This window comes from Zonotrichia albicollis, chromosome 7, assembly GCF_047830755.1.
Source record: "Zonotrichia albicollis isolate bZonAlb1 chromosome 7, bZonAlb1.hap1, whole genome shotgun sequence".
Taxonomy (NCBI): domain Eukaryota; kingdom Metazoa; phylum Chordata; class Aves; order Passeriformes; family Passerellidae; genus Zonotrichia; species Zonotrichia albicollis.
In genome coordinates this window covers 48566593-48581593 of record NC_133825.1, presented here as the reverse complement: position 1 = coordinate 48581593, position 15001 = coordinate 48566593, and the positions used below count along the sequence as shown (strand labels likewise).

The 15001-nt window shown below is 44.9% G+C and overlaps 1 long non-coding RNA gene across 1 annotated transcript in view; it reads right to left on the bottom strand.

The window, feature by feature from the left end:
* Positions 1 to 14602, bottom strand: part of LOC141729719 (uncharacterized) — a 31736-nt gene extending 17134 nt beyond the window's left edge. Inside the window, exons 1-5 of the long non-coding RNA XR_012581158.1 lie at positions 14482 to 14602; positions 11551 to 11688; positions 9551 to 9610; positions 7289 to 7347; positions 2181 to 2265 (exon numbers count right to left, since the gene is read on the bottom strand). This is a non-coding gene — a long non-coding RNA (uncharacterized LOC141729719). The remainder of the gene's footprint in view (positions 1 to 2180; positions 2266 to 7288; positions 7348 to 9550; positions 9611 to 11550; positions 11689 to 14481) is intronic.
* Between the last annotated feature and the right edge of the window lie 399 nt (positions 14603 to 15001).

The window sequence follows — 15001 nt, the reverse complement described above, 5'->3', positions numbered from 1 at the left end:
AAATAAAATCACAGATTTAGAGGATGGCTGGTTGGAAGGGAGATTAAAATTTATTCCATGGGCAAAGATACCTTATACTATCCCAGTGCTCCAACCCCTTGGGCACTGCCAGGGATCCAGGGGCAGCCACAGCTGCTCTGGGCACCTGTGCCAGCTCCCTCACAGAAAAAAATATTTTTTCCTAATATAAAAAGAAAGATTTCTTCCTAATATATAACTTAAATCTTTCCTCTTCAATCCCAAGCCATCCCTCCCTGTCCTGTGCCCCTGCAGAAAGCAGGGTGAGGATGTATGGCCCAGTCAGTGTTATCTATGATTGTTTTAAACCCTGCAATTCAATCAGGATCACTTTAGCAGGAGCATCCAAGAGATTTATTTAGCCAGAGAAGAAGAAGTGATTTATTGACTCAGAGCAAGCATTATGGGCAGCAAGCAGGGACTGGGAGCGCGTGATCCAAATCCAACGGACATGGAGTCAGCCCAGCCTGTCCTGGTTCTGCTCCTGTGCTGGAAAGGGAATTTTGCTGGACAAGGAGGATCCTCCCAGCTTTTTATTCCCATTTTCCTCCCGGCTGTTTGCTCCGGGAGCCATGAGAGGGCAGCAGCCTCCTTCCTAGGATTCCTTGGCTTTGCATCCCTGGCTTATTTTTGATGAAAAGTGCATGGAAAGGCAGGGAGGGACAGGGAGAACTTCCCTAACTCCACATGCCGAGGAATATTTGATTTCACCTCCTTAAGACTCCCAAAAAGAAAACGTATTTCCCAAATTAAATTAATTTTAAGGCTGTAATTGACATCACAGCTCTGTGGGAACGGAATAGTGATGGGTTCCTGGGAAAAGTTTTTGGCTCATTCCCAATATTATGTTATATAAATATATATGTACACACACACACACACATATACATATATACGTATATATATATATATATGAGGAAACTTGCCCCAAAACCTCACAAAGTGAAAATACAATATTTTTTTTAATTAATCAGAACTGACCAAGTTATTGATTAATAATGGTCGGAAATTCAAAAAGAAAAGGGGATTTTATACAGCACAGATCTGACAAACAAGGATAAAAATACTGAGTTTTGCAAACGTAACCAAGGCAACGTTCACTTATATTTCTTGATCAATACAAGTGTGAGCAAAACCCTCATCTCAAATAAAAATAGAGCTGTATCACTCAAAAAACATTTTATAAAAATGATTATTTCTTCCCTGGATGTAAGGAAGAGAGAATCTCTCAGTTGTAGATAGCATCAGTTCTGTGCTTTGTTAAATCTCCAAGAAAATAAACCAGAGCTCACCCAAGTGCCCACAAGAAGGAACCTGCTGCTGGCTGGGGCTGTCTGAAAGGCTGAAATTTCATTTATAAAGGAGATTTGTCAGCACATCCATTGCTCTTTTCCAGGCCTGGCACTTGGGCTGCAATGAGCTGAGGATCCCTCAGCATCCATCTCCATCTGTCATTCCTGCCTGGGAGCAGGGGCTCAGACTTTGCTCTGCTCCCACCTCAGTGTCACCCATCCCCTCCTCTCCCGCCCTCACAAGCTCAGGTGCCCACATTTCCTGCATTTTGAAATAAACTGCATTGGTTTTCCCAGCACTTTGCTGGAAACGAAACTTTGCACAGGTGGGAAAACACAAAAATAGAATTCAAAGCCACGTTGAAACGGCCACACCAATGAAGATTTAAATGTTATTTTCAGCCTCTTCTCTTACAACTATCCCAGAGCTCCCTGCAGATCTGAAATTATATTGGATTTTAATAACACCTCTGGGTTTAATAGGAGATAATGAATGAAATCTGCCCACAGATGGGAAAGGATCCTGCAGGAGGGGGAACTCAAATTATTTCTCTGCAGCCAGAGGGGGACTCCTTCTCATCTGGAAATAACTTCCATTACTGGAAACAAAGGAGAAGGAGCTGCAGCTTCTGGTTCATTCTGGGGGACTATTCAGCTGTTTTTTAATGAAATGCAGGTTGGGAACAGATTTTAGGCAATTTACTGCACAAGTAAGGCTGATGGGAAAATACAGAAAAGAATCCAAGCCCCTCATCAGACAGGGTGCAGCAGGTAAATAGAGCCAGGTGTAAGAAAGGACTCGAAAAGGGCAGCACATTTTGGTTTTCCTCAAAAAGATTTGTAAAGGAGAGCCAGGAACAGAGCACTGACCTTTTCTGCAGATAATTCACTTCATCCCTCTTTTCTCTAAGGAAGATGTCATCACTTATTCCACGAAATGCTCCCTGGCATGGGCCTGCAAGGATAAAGCCCAGAGGTTGATTCCATCATTTATATTGATTTATTACACCTGTCCAAAACAATTTCAAGAGGAATTTATTATTTTTTTTTTCCTCTGGGAAGCTCTGAAGTCCCAACCGTGCCTTGGTGAGGCTGCAGTAAACCTGTGGACACACAGAAAATATTGAACAGAAAATATTGTATAGAAAATATTCCCTGGCAATTCTGAGACCCCCAAAAAAGGAGAGACCAACACCTTTTTTGTACACAAACCTGTGTGTGAATTAATTTTGATGCAAACATGAAAATATATGAAATATGACTTTCATCTGAAAGCCACAGCTTGAAGAAGGGTTTAGTTTGGATTTCCCTCTCGTGGAAGCCACAGGCAGCTGGAGCTGTTTGTTATTGCTCATTCAGGCTGAGAGCACCCAAATTCTCATCTGGGGTTGGGAGAAAAGATCCCTCAGCTGTGATAACAGAGGGGAGAGTGTTTGTTTGAAATGAGAGGCTGCAGCCCTGATAGAAAATAATGATCCTGAAACGCAGGAGGCTGCAAATGATCTCTGGAATCTCTGGAAATGAGGTGAAAACAGGAACTGGAATTGTCCTTTGGCATCCCCAGCCAGGTGCCAGGGAAATCTGGGATTTCACAGGAAGGAACAGGAAGCTGCAAACCCCAGAGGTGCCCCCAGCACCTCCTTTCAGCCTCAGCAACAAAAAACCCAGTCCAAAGTGTGGGCAGAGAAGGATTTCTCCTTAAAATCCATGTCAAATATGGAATTATGTGTGGTGTACTTAACAAAAACAAACCAAAACCCAACCAACCAACCAAAAAGCTTAAACAAAAAACAAACAAAACCCCCCAAACAAACAAACCCAAACCCCCAAACCCAAACAAACAAACAAAAAAGACAAAAAACCCCCCACCAAAACGAAACAAAAAACAAAACAAAAAAGTGTTTCCAGCAGAAAAGGAAACGTGAAATGATAATTTTCCACTACTCAACCTTGGGCACTCCCCTCACCAAATATTCCCAAATTCTGTTCCTTAGCATCACTTAAAGAAACCCCAATACAGCCAAGGACAATAAAAATATACAATTCAGAGGGATGTGAATCTTCTGTGTTGGCAGGTTTTGGTTTTGAGTGACTCCAGAGCAGCACAAACTCCTTTTTATTCCCAGAAATTCCCTTACAACCAGAAATCCCAGGATCCTCCCACTAGTGACTTTAAACCCAGGAAAGAGAATTAAACCCAATTTCTGGGTAGGTCTAAAAGCAACTGGACCTGAGATCCTCTGGGGAAAGGGAAAGTTAATTAACAGTGAATTATCTGGAGAGAGTGCTCTGAGGGCCCCAGGCAGCAGCAGAGCCATCCCTGCCTCAGTTCAGCTGCCACCTCCTCATTTCCAGGGCAGCTCTCAGCTCCCCAGCATTTATTTTTATTTCTTCACTGCTTTTTTTCACATTGTTGTCCCCCCTTCCATTAGGACTTAATGAAATTCTTTTTTCATTGAGAATTCCATCTTTGTGTTGGATGATTTTTCTTCCACAGGTCCAAACATCATCACCCCCCCTAATGGTATCCCCCCAGCTACAATTCATCCTTTGGCTCTTGATTTTTTATTTCTTAATTATTAATTCTTGATTTTTATTTCCCAGCCAGATGTTTCAGGGGGATTTTCCCTTACTTATCTCTGTGCTCTGCTCTGGGTGACGAGGTGGGGATGGATTTGGTGATCCTGGAGGTGTTTTCCAACCTCAAAATTTTTGGGATTATGAGAAGAACCCTTTGCCTTAAGGGATGGGGCACAAAAGCCTTAAATCTCCTTGTGGGCACAGGGAAACTCATCTGAGCGGATGAAATTGGGGCAGTAAAATAAAAATTCACCAAATCCATCTTGGGTTTCAAGAGTCATTCCAGTCTCCTCTCTTGGAGCAGGAGGCAGAAGGGGTGGATATGATTTTGATGATTTTATTTTATGATTTTTTCCTATATTTATTGACAAGGTGAATTAACAACTTAGTGAGTCAACACCAGAGGTGTTCTTCTGATAACTCAATTTTCCCCTACCTGAAGATATCATTTCCCATTCCGCAATTCCTTATGCAACTGGCTGGGATTGCTCCCCTCCAGGAGGGTCTGGGGACATTCCCAGAAAAATCCAGCATTTCCAAAGGCTCCCAAAGAGTGGGACTGGGAGCTGGGCTTGGCAAATCCGGGTGCCCAAATTCCAGCATGGGTTAAAATCCATCCCACCCCACCCCTGCCATGGCAGGGACACCTTCCATGTCCCAGGTGCTCCAAACCCCAATGTCCAACCTGGCCTTGGGGATCCAAGGGATCCAGGGGCAGCCACAGCTGCTCTGGGCATGAAGGAATCCCAGAAATGAGAATTGGGAGCAGGACAAAAATCCCAAATTCTCACAGAGATTTGTTGTCTGGCCCTATTTCAGCTGCATAAATCAATTCCATCCCAAAAGCATCAAGCCCAGCTCCTCACCAGGAGCTGCCGTGGAGCAGAGGGAGAGGGGCTGGAGTCCTGCAGGACAGGATTTGGGGCTCTCAGGGAATGCCACAGTCCCAAAAATCCCAGACACCACATTGAGCTGCACATTCCAAGGTGAATCATTCACATCCCACCTGCTCCTACCATGCATTTTACCAAGGATTTTCCTCCAGGACTTGAGTTTCCATCTCCTGCAGCATGAAATTCTAGATAACCCATAGAAAAGGATATTTTATTTCCTGATATTTTCCCTCCTGATATCTTTATGTAATAACAACTACCTACAAATTTTCCTTCAGCCTTGATGACTCCCAAGAACCTGGAAACTCACTTTTGTCTTGATTTTCCTCCCACAACATTAAATTTAATATTCTCTGCTCTGTTTTCCAGAAAAAAAATAATCCTGGGAAGCTGTGCTATCCCACAGTAAAGCCCAGGGAAATCCTGGTGCTTAACAAGGATTTACCACAGGCAAGCGTTGGAGCAGAGGGAAAATTGAAAAGAAAAAAAGCAGAAGTAAATCTGATTTATCACATCCTGTTTGCATTTGTGATGGGCTCCTCCTGAGTGATAATCACGCTGAAAATAGAGATTTATTGCTTTTGCAACTGGATTAAAATAGAACTGAGACTACAATAACAGCAATTAAAGCCAGGAAAATAATTCATGCTCATTGCTGAGGGAGTGAAATCTCCAGCTCTGCTCTCCAGCCCCTGCCTGCCTTCCCCTGGGGCATTGTTGCTCCACAGTGTTGTGGTGGAGGGTCCCCAGGATGAGGTGAGAGATGAGAATTTGACTCCGAGTTCTCAGAAGGCTGATTATTATATTATGTTATATAATTATATTATATTATATTATTCATATAATATAACTACACTAAAGAAAGAGAAAGGAGAACATCAGAAAGCTAGACAAGAATGAATAATAAAAACCCATGACAGACTCAGAGATTCTGACACAGCTGGACAGTGATTGGTCATTAATTAAAAACCATTCACATGGAACCAATCAAAGCTGCACCTGCTGGTCAGCAACCTCCAGACCACATTCCAAGCAATCAGATAATCATTGTTTACATTTCTTTCCTGAGGCTTCTCAGCTTCTCAGGAGGAAAATCCTGGCAAAGGGATTTTTCAGAAAATATCACAGTGACACCACAGGAGCTTTTCCATCCTCTCCTGCTCCATCCACCAAGCTGTGAGTGTGTGCCCATCTGTTGGAAGGCAGGAGGGCTCTGCAGGGAGACCTGGAATGGTTGCATGGGTGGGCAGAGTCTAACAGGATGGAGTTTAATGAGTTCAAGTGCCCAACCCTGTGTTTTGGCCACAATAACCCCTGCAATGCCACAGGCTGGGGACAGTGTGGCTGGACAGCGACCAGGAAGAAAGGGACCTGATGGACAGCAGGGTGGACATGAGCCAGCAGTGCCCTGGTGGCCAAGAAGGCCAAAGGCTCCGGGCCTGGGTCAGGAATGGCGTGGCCTGCAGGAGCAGGGAGGTCATTGTGCCCCTCAACTTGGGAAGGACCTTGGGACACTGAGCACATCCAGAGGGGCTGGAACACAAACCCTGAGAGGAACCCCTGAGGGAGCTGGGGGGGGCTCAGCCTGGAGCAAAGGAGACTCAGGGCTGCCCCCATCACTCTCACAGCTCCTGAAAGGTGCCTGTGCTCAGCTGGGGCTGGGCTCTGTCTGCAGCAGCACTGACACAGCCAGAGCACACAGCCCCAAGGGAAATACAGGCTGGATAGCAGGAAATAGAGTGATAAAGTTCTGGAATGGCTGCCCAGGGAGGTGGTGCAGTCCCCATCCCTGGGTGTGTTTAACAGAGCCTGGATGTGGCACTGGGGGCCAGGGTTCAGTTGAGGGGTTGGGGCTGGGCTGGACTCGATGATTTTGAAGGTCTCTCCCAACCCAGAGATTCTGTGATCCCGGGGGATGCTCCTGCTCAGAACGGGACTCCCCTGAGAAAAGCGGGATCTGCTTTATCCCGGCCTCATTCCCAGGGCAGAGCAGTGACGGGCGAATCGTGGGCTGGCGATGCCATCTAGTGGCACCGGGACCGGCTCCTGCTGCTGCTGGCACCGATCCCCGCCACAAATCCCCCAAAAACGGGGCTGGGACCGAGCCAGCAGGAAATTCCCAGGCGTGTTTCCAACCAGGAACGGCCCGGAAGGGACCTGGAAGCTCATCCCACTGTCCCACCTTGCTCCAAGCCCTGACCAGCCTTAAAACTTCCTCCAGCTTTACTATTGTGACATCCAAAAAGACAGCAAACCCCAGTTATAATTATTGCCTTTCAGAAATATATAAACCCACCTAAAAAAACTTTTTCAGGCATAACAGAATTCCATTTTCCACCTCCCCTATTTCCTGATCTGCCAGGCTTAGAGAACACATGGTATCAAAACAATTGTTCTATAAAAGAGGACATACAAATATTCTAAAGTTCTGTGCATTGTATTTCTATTTCCTATTTTACTGCAGGGAATTTGGGTACGAGATATTTAAGTTTCTAGTGTTCAAACCTGTTGGTATGAAGTGTCTTCAGTTTGTGGAATTCTAGGGGTGCAACATCTGCTTTTACCTGAGGAAAAATGCAAATAATATTTTCTTAATTCTGTGAAACAGCTTTAATTAATTACATGCAAATAGTTGCTTTTTTTAGGCTAATGTGGCCTGGAAAATAGCAGGAATCTCCCAAAAGTCCATTATATAAATAACCTGGTGGGGTTTGTGTGGCTGCACAGCAGGAAACTCTTTGTGAGGACAGAATGGAGAAACTGAAGGATTTCTTCTCCATAATTATTAAAAGCACCACATTTGTCCCAAAATTCCCAATAATTTCTCATGGTGTCCCTGGGATTCCTGCAGCAGAGGGAAGTGCTCAAGAAGCATCCCCTGATCCTAAAAAAAACCCCATTACTGATTTGGGAGCACTGGAATTTCCCATCCATTATTAATAATCCATTAATCCATAATTCATCCATTATTATAATCTATTAATCCTTGAAAAATGCACTTTTAATGGGAAAGCAGTGCAGGGATTGTCTCCTCAAGGATCTGCTGGGGCTCTGAAGTCCTCGTGAGCGTTTCCCTCAGGCTCTGGGATTTATTCCCAGGTTTCCTGGCACAGCACAAACCCCATTTGTGTCCCCACAAATGGATCACAGCAGATGCAGGCTGGCATCCTGGCAGCTGGGCATCTGCTCAGCCAGGGATGCCAGCTTGATTTCCACCCAAACTTCACCAAAATATTGAAAAACCTCCTGCTGGTGGTGGTGGAGACACAGCACCAAGCTCCTCCCTGCAGCTGGTGTATTGTATTTGAATTTGCAACCTCTGGCAGTTGTTTCAAGCCCAAACCAAGTGGTTTGACCCAGCCTGGGTCAGATTTTATGAGGATTTTAGTGATCAGCTGAGATCTTCCCTAAAAACCTCCTTCTCAGTGTTTGTATTTCCAGTCACTCACCTTTACCACTTCATTTGACTCTGCCTTGGAAAGTCTGAACTCTTCATGAACTCTGTCCTTTCAAACCCAAACCATTCTATGATTCCATGATTTTTTTTTAAGTGGTCTAAAAATAAATCAACAGCTGAAAGCAAATTTGATTTCCCTGAGACCAAATATTGCAAATATTGGTCAGCCCCGGCCTTTGACTCGAGGCTGCTTTGCATTTAACCCAAGAGAAATAGGATTTGTTTCATTGCAGAGCTGCAAAGGTAAAGGACCCTGAACAAAACCCCAATAAAATTTTGCACCTTTTAAACAGCTATTTCTCCCTGTTCAGAGAATCTGAAAGTGAAACAACCATAACAAATGAGATATAACAAATAATACAGAATTGTGTATGGCACAGAGATGCATCCACAGAAAAAGCTCTAGAAAAGAGAAGTTTGCAGCCAAATTTTCCATTTCCTGTTCTGTTGATTTATTCCTCATATATTGGCAGTTAAAATCAACTCAAGGTTCAGGCCCTCAAATCAGTTTTTTAACTGTACATCACAGAATATCCTAACCCTGAATTTCCTAATAACTCCAAAGAACCATTTTCCTTCCAGTTTTTTTAACACATCTTTTCCTCTGCAATTAAAAAATACTAATAAAAATCCTAAAGTAAATAACAAATCATCCCAGAGCCATGTTGATTTGATGCATTTGTTGTGATACCAATACAGTAATTGTAAAGTACAGTAAATGTAAAGTAATTCCTGTAAATATTCCAGTGATAAACAATGAAGTTGAAATCACATTCATGGTTCAGCAGATTTCACTTTGAGGAAGATCTCTGCTTTATGGAATATCAGAATTTTTTTTTTTCAGTCACATTTTGCTGTATCCCAAGTAACTGGTAGGAAGCTACCAGATTTTTTTTTGTGGAGGATTTTTTACAGAAAAGGATTTTACCTCAGAGGAAAATATTTGTGTGTCAGGAGCAGGATGTCCCTGATATCACACACAAAAACTAAAATCTCCCTCCTAAGCTCCCCAGTGTTTTTAATTTTATTTTTTTTTTTAATTTTCCCACCCAGATCACCCCAGTGACAAATCCCTGTTGTTCCCACCCACCTCTGTACACAGAATTCCTGGTGCTGCCCCAGGGCCTGGCACAGGGGTGGGATGGGGTTGGACACCCCAAGGCTGGGTGACCCTGTCCTCTTGGCAGCAGCCCTAAAACCCAGCTCAAAGTCACCCATCCCACATCCCTTTTCTTTTAATGGACCTGGCTCAGCCAATTAAACCCCTTTTCCTTCAGAACTCATCTGTGGAGAGCGTGGCATTAACTCACCTCGTGGGATTAATTGCCTGGAAAGTCACTGCCAGACCTTGGGCACGGTGATATTAATTACTGTAATAGATATCAGAATGTTAAACATCATTTCTGACATTTATTTGGGAAAAAAAACGCTCTCAGAATGAAAGGAATTAAGCCACCCCCAGGCTGTTTAATTATTTTATTGCCCTGCCATGGTTAGGTGAGGCCTCAGCTTGGTTTTTCTCCACTCTAAGCCATGTCAGGAGTGTGGTTCAGTGATTCACACAAATCAAAGAGATAAAATGCATTTTTCACTGGATGATTTCTATTTCCAAATTGTCTACAACCCACATTTTTCTTTTATTGGGCTGTTTTAAATTTGTCCTCATGAAATACAATTAATTTGCAGCAGAGATTCAGAAATCTGGAATTTAACAGAGGACGTTGCACTGTGCAAAGGTGCTCATTATAAATATGGGATATTTGGTGAGCAGTTCCTTTCCTCTAATGAGAAGAATTCCAACCAAGAACAAAAAAAAATCAGGGAACAAAATTATCCTCTGCCTGTTTTTACTGATTCGAGTGACATTGCACCAGGAAGGCACCAAAATGCAGGGAAAGGAGACAAATGAAGGTTGGTTCTGAGGGAGGGTTACAGGTCATGTTTATATTTGTTGTGAGTGAGGAAGAACATGCAGAAAACAGCAAGAATAGACTCATGGCCCTGAAAATCAAATTATTTTGGGGTACCAATGGCAGCACCTGGAGGAACTGAGGTCCAAATTTTCCCACCAAATGACCAAATTGAAACCAGGCCCTGCAGCTGAGGAGGAAGGAGCCATCCCTGACCAGCACAACTCTTCCCATGCTGAATTTCCAGCCCAGGCTGGGAAGCAGCTCCCAGTTCCACACTGGGAACACTTTGCTGCCAGTCAAAGCCAGCCAAGGAGGCTGGTGATGCCTCAGGTTTGGCTTTTCCGTGTTTCCCATTCTGTGCTGCTTTAGTGTGCGGGTCTGGGCTCACATCAGGGATGCTGAGCTCTGTGCACAGAGCAGGGACACAAAACAATTCCTGCTCCAGCTGGGCACCAAGGACAAATGACCCAAATCCCAGCCCAGGAGCACAAACCCCGTGGGCTGGAGAGAGAAAAACAAGCAGGGTGGGAGTGCCTGGGCTAAAGCTGGGATGGGACAATGAACTGCAAGGTGCAAATGGAGCAGAACTGATCCCAGGGACAGAACCCGTGCCCCTCGTGCATTTTGGGGCCATTTTGGTTCATCTTGGGTGCAGCCCTGGCTGGGCTCTGGTGCTGCCCAAGGTGCATCCATGGAGGAGATGCTTTGGATAAATCCCTGCTTTATTCTGGAACTCTGGTCTCTGTTCCAGAGGATCCGTGCCCCACAGACAGAGGGACAGCCCAGGGATGATGCTGGGAAGGTTTAGGGGTTGTTTTGCACCCCAAGGAGGGAGGGATGGGGATCCTTGGCCAGCAGTGTCTGACTGATCCAGGACTGACAGAGGGAAGTTGGGGCTGGAGCTGGGGGCCACAAAAAACTAAATTAAAAGGAGAAAATTCTTGGCTTGGTTTCCTCCTATGCCTAAAGGCTGGAGAGGGACTTTTCACCAGGTCACCAGGTTTCCACCAGGACTTTCCACTAGGACAAAGGGAATGGCTTTAAACTGATTTATTTTTGATGTCAACAAGGAATTGTTCCCTGGCAGGGTGGGCAGCCCTGGCACAGGTGCCCAGAGCAGCTGTGGCTGCCCCTGGATCCCTGGCAGTGCCCAAGGCCAGGCTGGATATTGGGACTGGGAGCACCTGGGACAGTGGATTTTTGCAAAATAAAACTTGAATTCTAAAAACTCCCCACCCCTGGATTCTCTAAAGCTTTCATTCTCTCACACACAACACTAAACCATCAGCACACAGAACAAAATCATCATCCAGGCTTTTGGCAGAGCTTAAACCCAGAGTAGCTCAACCCCAAAAAGGAAAATATTTGCACAATATGACTCAGTGCAAAGAATTTACCTTCAGTTTTAATTGCTGTGCTTGTCAGCAATCAAACAATGAGATCCTGCAAGGACACACAGAGGATGTGGTTGTCTTCTCTCACAATACAGCTCTGTTACTCCAAAAATGTGAAACATTTTAAATCCTCAACAATCCCTTCAAAAAGAAGAAAAAATAATCCTCAATAATCCCTTCTTTTTTGTTTTTAAACATGTTAAATCATCACATATCCCTTCACAAGTTTTTCTTTGTTTTTAAACATTTTGAATTTTCACCCATCCCTTCACAAGATTTTTTAAAAAACATTTTGAATCCTCACCCATCCCTTCAAAAGTTTCCTTTTTTTTCTTTAAACATTTTAAATCATCAACCTTCTCTTCAAAAGTTATTCCCTTTTTTTAACATTTTAAATCATCACCCTTCTCTTCAGAAGTTTTTCTTTTTTTTTTCTTTTTTATATTTTAAATCATCACCCATCCCTTCAAAAATTAATCCTTTTTTTTTTTTTAACAAGGAAATAAAACCTGCAATAAAGCAATCAGTGCTGTCTGTAATTGTATTTTTCAGACCCTCACCTGACCTTTACCTGGTCTTTCTGCTGGCCCCTGGCAGGAGGATGCTGTTCCATGAAATGCATGGAAATGCAATGATGCAGTGGGTGGGAAGTGAATTAGCTTTAGTGAGCCACACAATGCATGGAAATTGAACTGCACACTTCTGCTGAGCCTCTCCTGCCTGATCCGCTCCTCACTGCCTGCCACCCCTTTTCCTTTCATGAACTGACTCATTTGATTATTTGGGAATCACTGCCGACCCTCCTTCGTTATCCCTCAGTCCAGGCTGATTTTCCAGCCCACACAAATCATCCCCTCTGTACCCAGCTCCTTCCAGAGCCTCGTCCCAAACTCTGCCAGCAAGGGGTGACTTTTCCTGCCGAGGTTTTGCCCTGTGAAGATCAAACCCTGTTGTTTGTCCTTCCCTTTGTCCCCACTGAAGGTGTCCTCAGGCTTTGGCTGGCTCCAGCTCTGCCTCCCTGCACTGCAGCCAATCCTTTTGGGATTGGGATCCTGCTGGTCCTTCCCCTTCTGCTGGGAGAGACTCCAAGGACCCCAAACCCGCCCCACAGCTGGTGCTGAGCACCTTGCCTCTCCTCACTGCTCATCCTTTCACCAGCTCCACTTGGGGCAAAAATCCCCAAATTCTTTGGGATTAGAGGGCAAAGAGGGAAGGAGCTGCTGCTCAACCCTTTCACCTGCTCTACCTGGGGCAAAAATCCCCAAGTTCTTTGGGATTAGAAGGCAAAGAGAGAAGGAGCTGCTGCTCAACCCTTTCACCAGCTCCACCTGGGACAAAAAAATCCCCAAATTCTTTGGGATTAGAGGGCAAAGAGGGAAGGAGCTGCCGCCCAGGGGCAGAAGATCTGTCCCAGCTGTGTGTCCCTGGCTCCAGAGACACCTGGAACATCCAAGCAGCACCTGGAGCATGGGAGGAGATGTTTGGTGCACCCAACACCTGAGCTTTGGCTTGGAGAGGGAGATGAAGAAATAAATATGCTGTGTAATAGGAGGAAAAAGTGCCAGATAGTCCTGGATTGAGGGATAACCACTGCTGCTAAAGGTGACAATCATGGTTTAATGAACTGTAGGAAACATGAAGGAACAAAGGGAAAAAGAGCAGCTCCATGAGGGATCACCTTGGGACTGGACTTGGAGCAGCCTGGTCCTTGGAAGGTGTCCCTGGCCCATGGAGGGGTGCAGCTGGGTGATCTGTTGGTCCCCTCCAGCCCAAACCAGTCTGGGATTCTGAGCTTTGCTGTTTGGAGCCTTCCATCTCTTTACCATCTGTTCCCAGCCTGAGTGACCTCCACTCCACAGCAATCCAACCTGAAGGTGAAACCATGTTGTCTCCAGGCTGCTTTTGGTCTGATTTGGTCCCTTTGAGCTGCTCATGAGGATGTTCCCAGAGTGATGAGGTGTTTGCTGCTGCAGGATAATCACGTTGCATAAAGCTTCTGCCCATTGTGGAGCTCATAAAACCAGCAGCAACATCTATCTTGGCCCAAAGAGGCTGGGAGTTTATTAAAGTTTTAAATTATGGATGCTGCTAATGCAGGGTAATAAGTGCAAGCAGCACAGTGTGAGCACTGATCATTCTCCTATTTTTGTCTACTATTGTGTAGTTATTAGACACCTTGTCCTTTATTAATCTCCTTTGACCTTCTTCCACAAATTCTCCTTCCCATAAAATTGAGTAACTGCTGAGGATCAGACTGTGCCCAGGAGGGCCTGGGGGGATGAGGCTCAGTGTAGACAAAATGCTAAAGAAAAATGATAAAGAAAAAGCTCCTGGTGAGGCCACCCTGACCCCTCTGAGCTGGGATGGGACCTGTGGGGCTCAGAGCTGAGGAGGAGGCCTGGGGTGGGGGAGAATTTAATTTCATTGTTTTAATGGAGACTTTGGGGACTCAGAAAGGGCTCAGCGTGGAGCAAAGGTGCCCCAGGAATTCCTGGAGCTGGCACTCAGTGCTCTGGGCTGGGGACAGGGTGGGGATGGGCACAGCTGGGATTCGATGGTCTCAGAGGTTTTTTCCACCCAAAATGATTCTGAGACCTGATGCATAAATCAGATAAATGTCTGCTGCCAGCAGGGGGAATTTCTCCATGGAAAACGTCGTTAAACTTTGGAATGGGCTGCATTGGAATTGCCATCCCTGGAGGTGGCACTCAGAGCTCTGGGCTGGGCATTGGGCACAGCTCGGACTTGATGATGCCAGAGGGCTTTTCCCCTCTAAATGATTCTGGGATCTGAGATTTACTTCAGCAGAATCTCTAAATGTAATTTCTGAGCTTCGAATGACAATAATTTGAACATTAACAACTCCCCATCTCCTGAACACTGTGGGAGAGGAATAAAGAACCCTTCAGGGAGGGGACAAAAGAAACCCAGAACCTTCTGTGCAAAGTCCTTGTTGAGAATTCGGTGCAGGATTTCCCATGCTGGAAGGCAGCCAGTGAGTGCTCCCACAGCTTTTCCCTTTGTTTTATGGCAGACTGAAGGATCAAGGATGTGCCCACCTGCAGCAAGGACGTGAGATGGAAAAGAGCTCAGCACTTTGCTCACTCCCTGTCAGCACAAAGCACAAGATTCCTGTTTCACCTGGAACCCACGTGGCAGCAGCAGACAGCTATAGAATTAAATCATTGCTTTTGCCTGAAAAATGCCTGTGCTGCGCACAAATTTAAATATTCATGGCATTTACAACTTACCCATATCAATCACAACACTGCCACTGGAGTGAGACAGGTGTGAAGCCTCTGCTGAGAAGTTATTTCCTAAAAAAAGTTTAATTTTTGTCTCTTCATTATGTTTTTTTTCCCTTATGTACAGCATACTGAAGAAAAACCCCTAAGTTTAGAGTTGATAATTCTATTCTGGTTGTCTGAAGAAACATTAAATAAAATGTTAGACA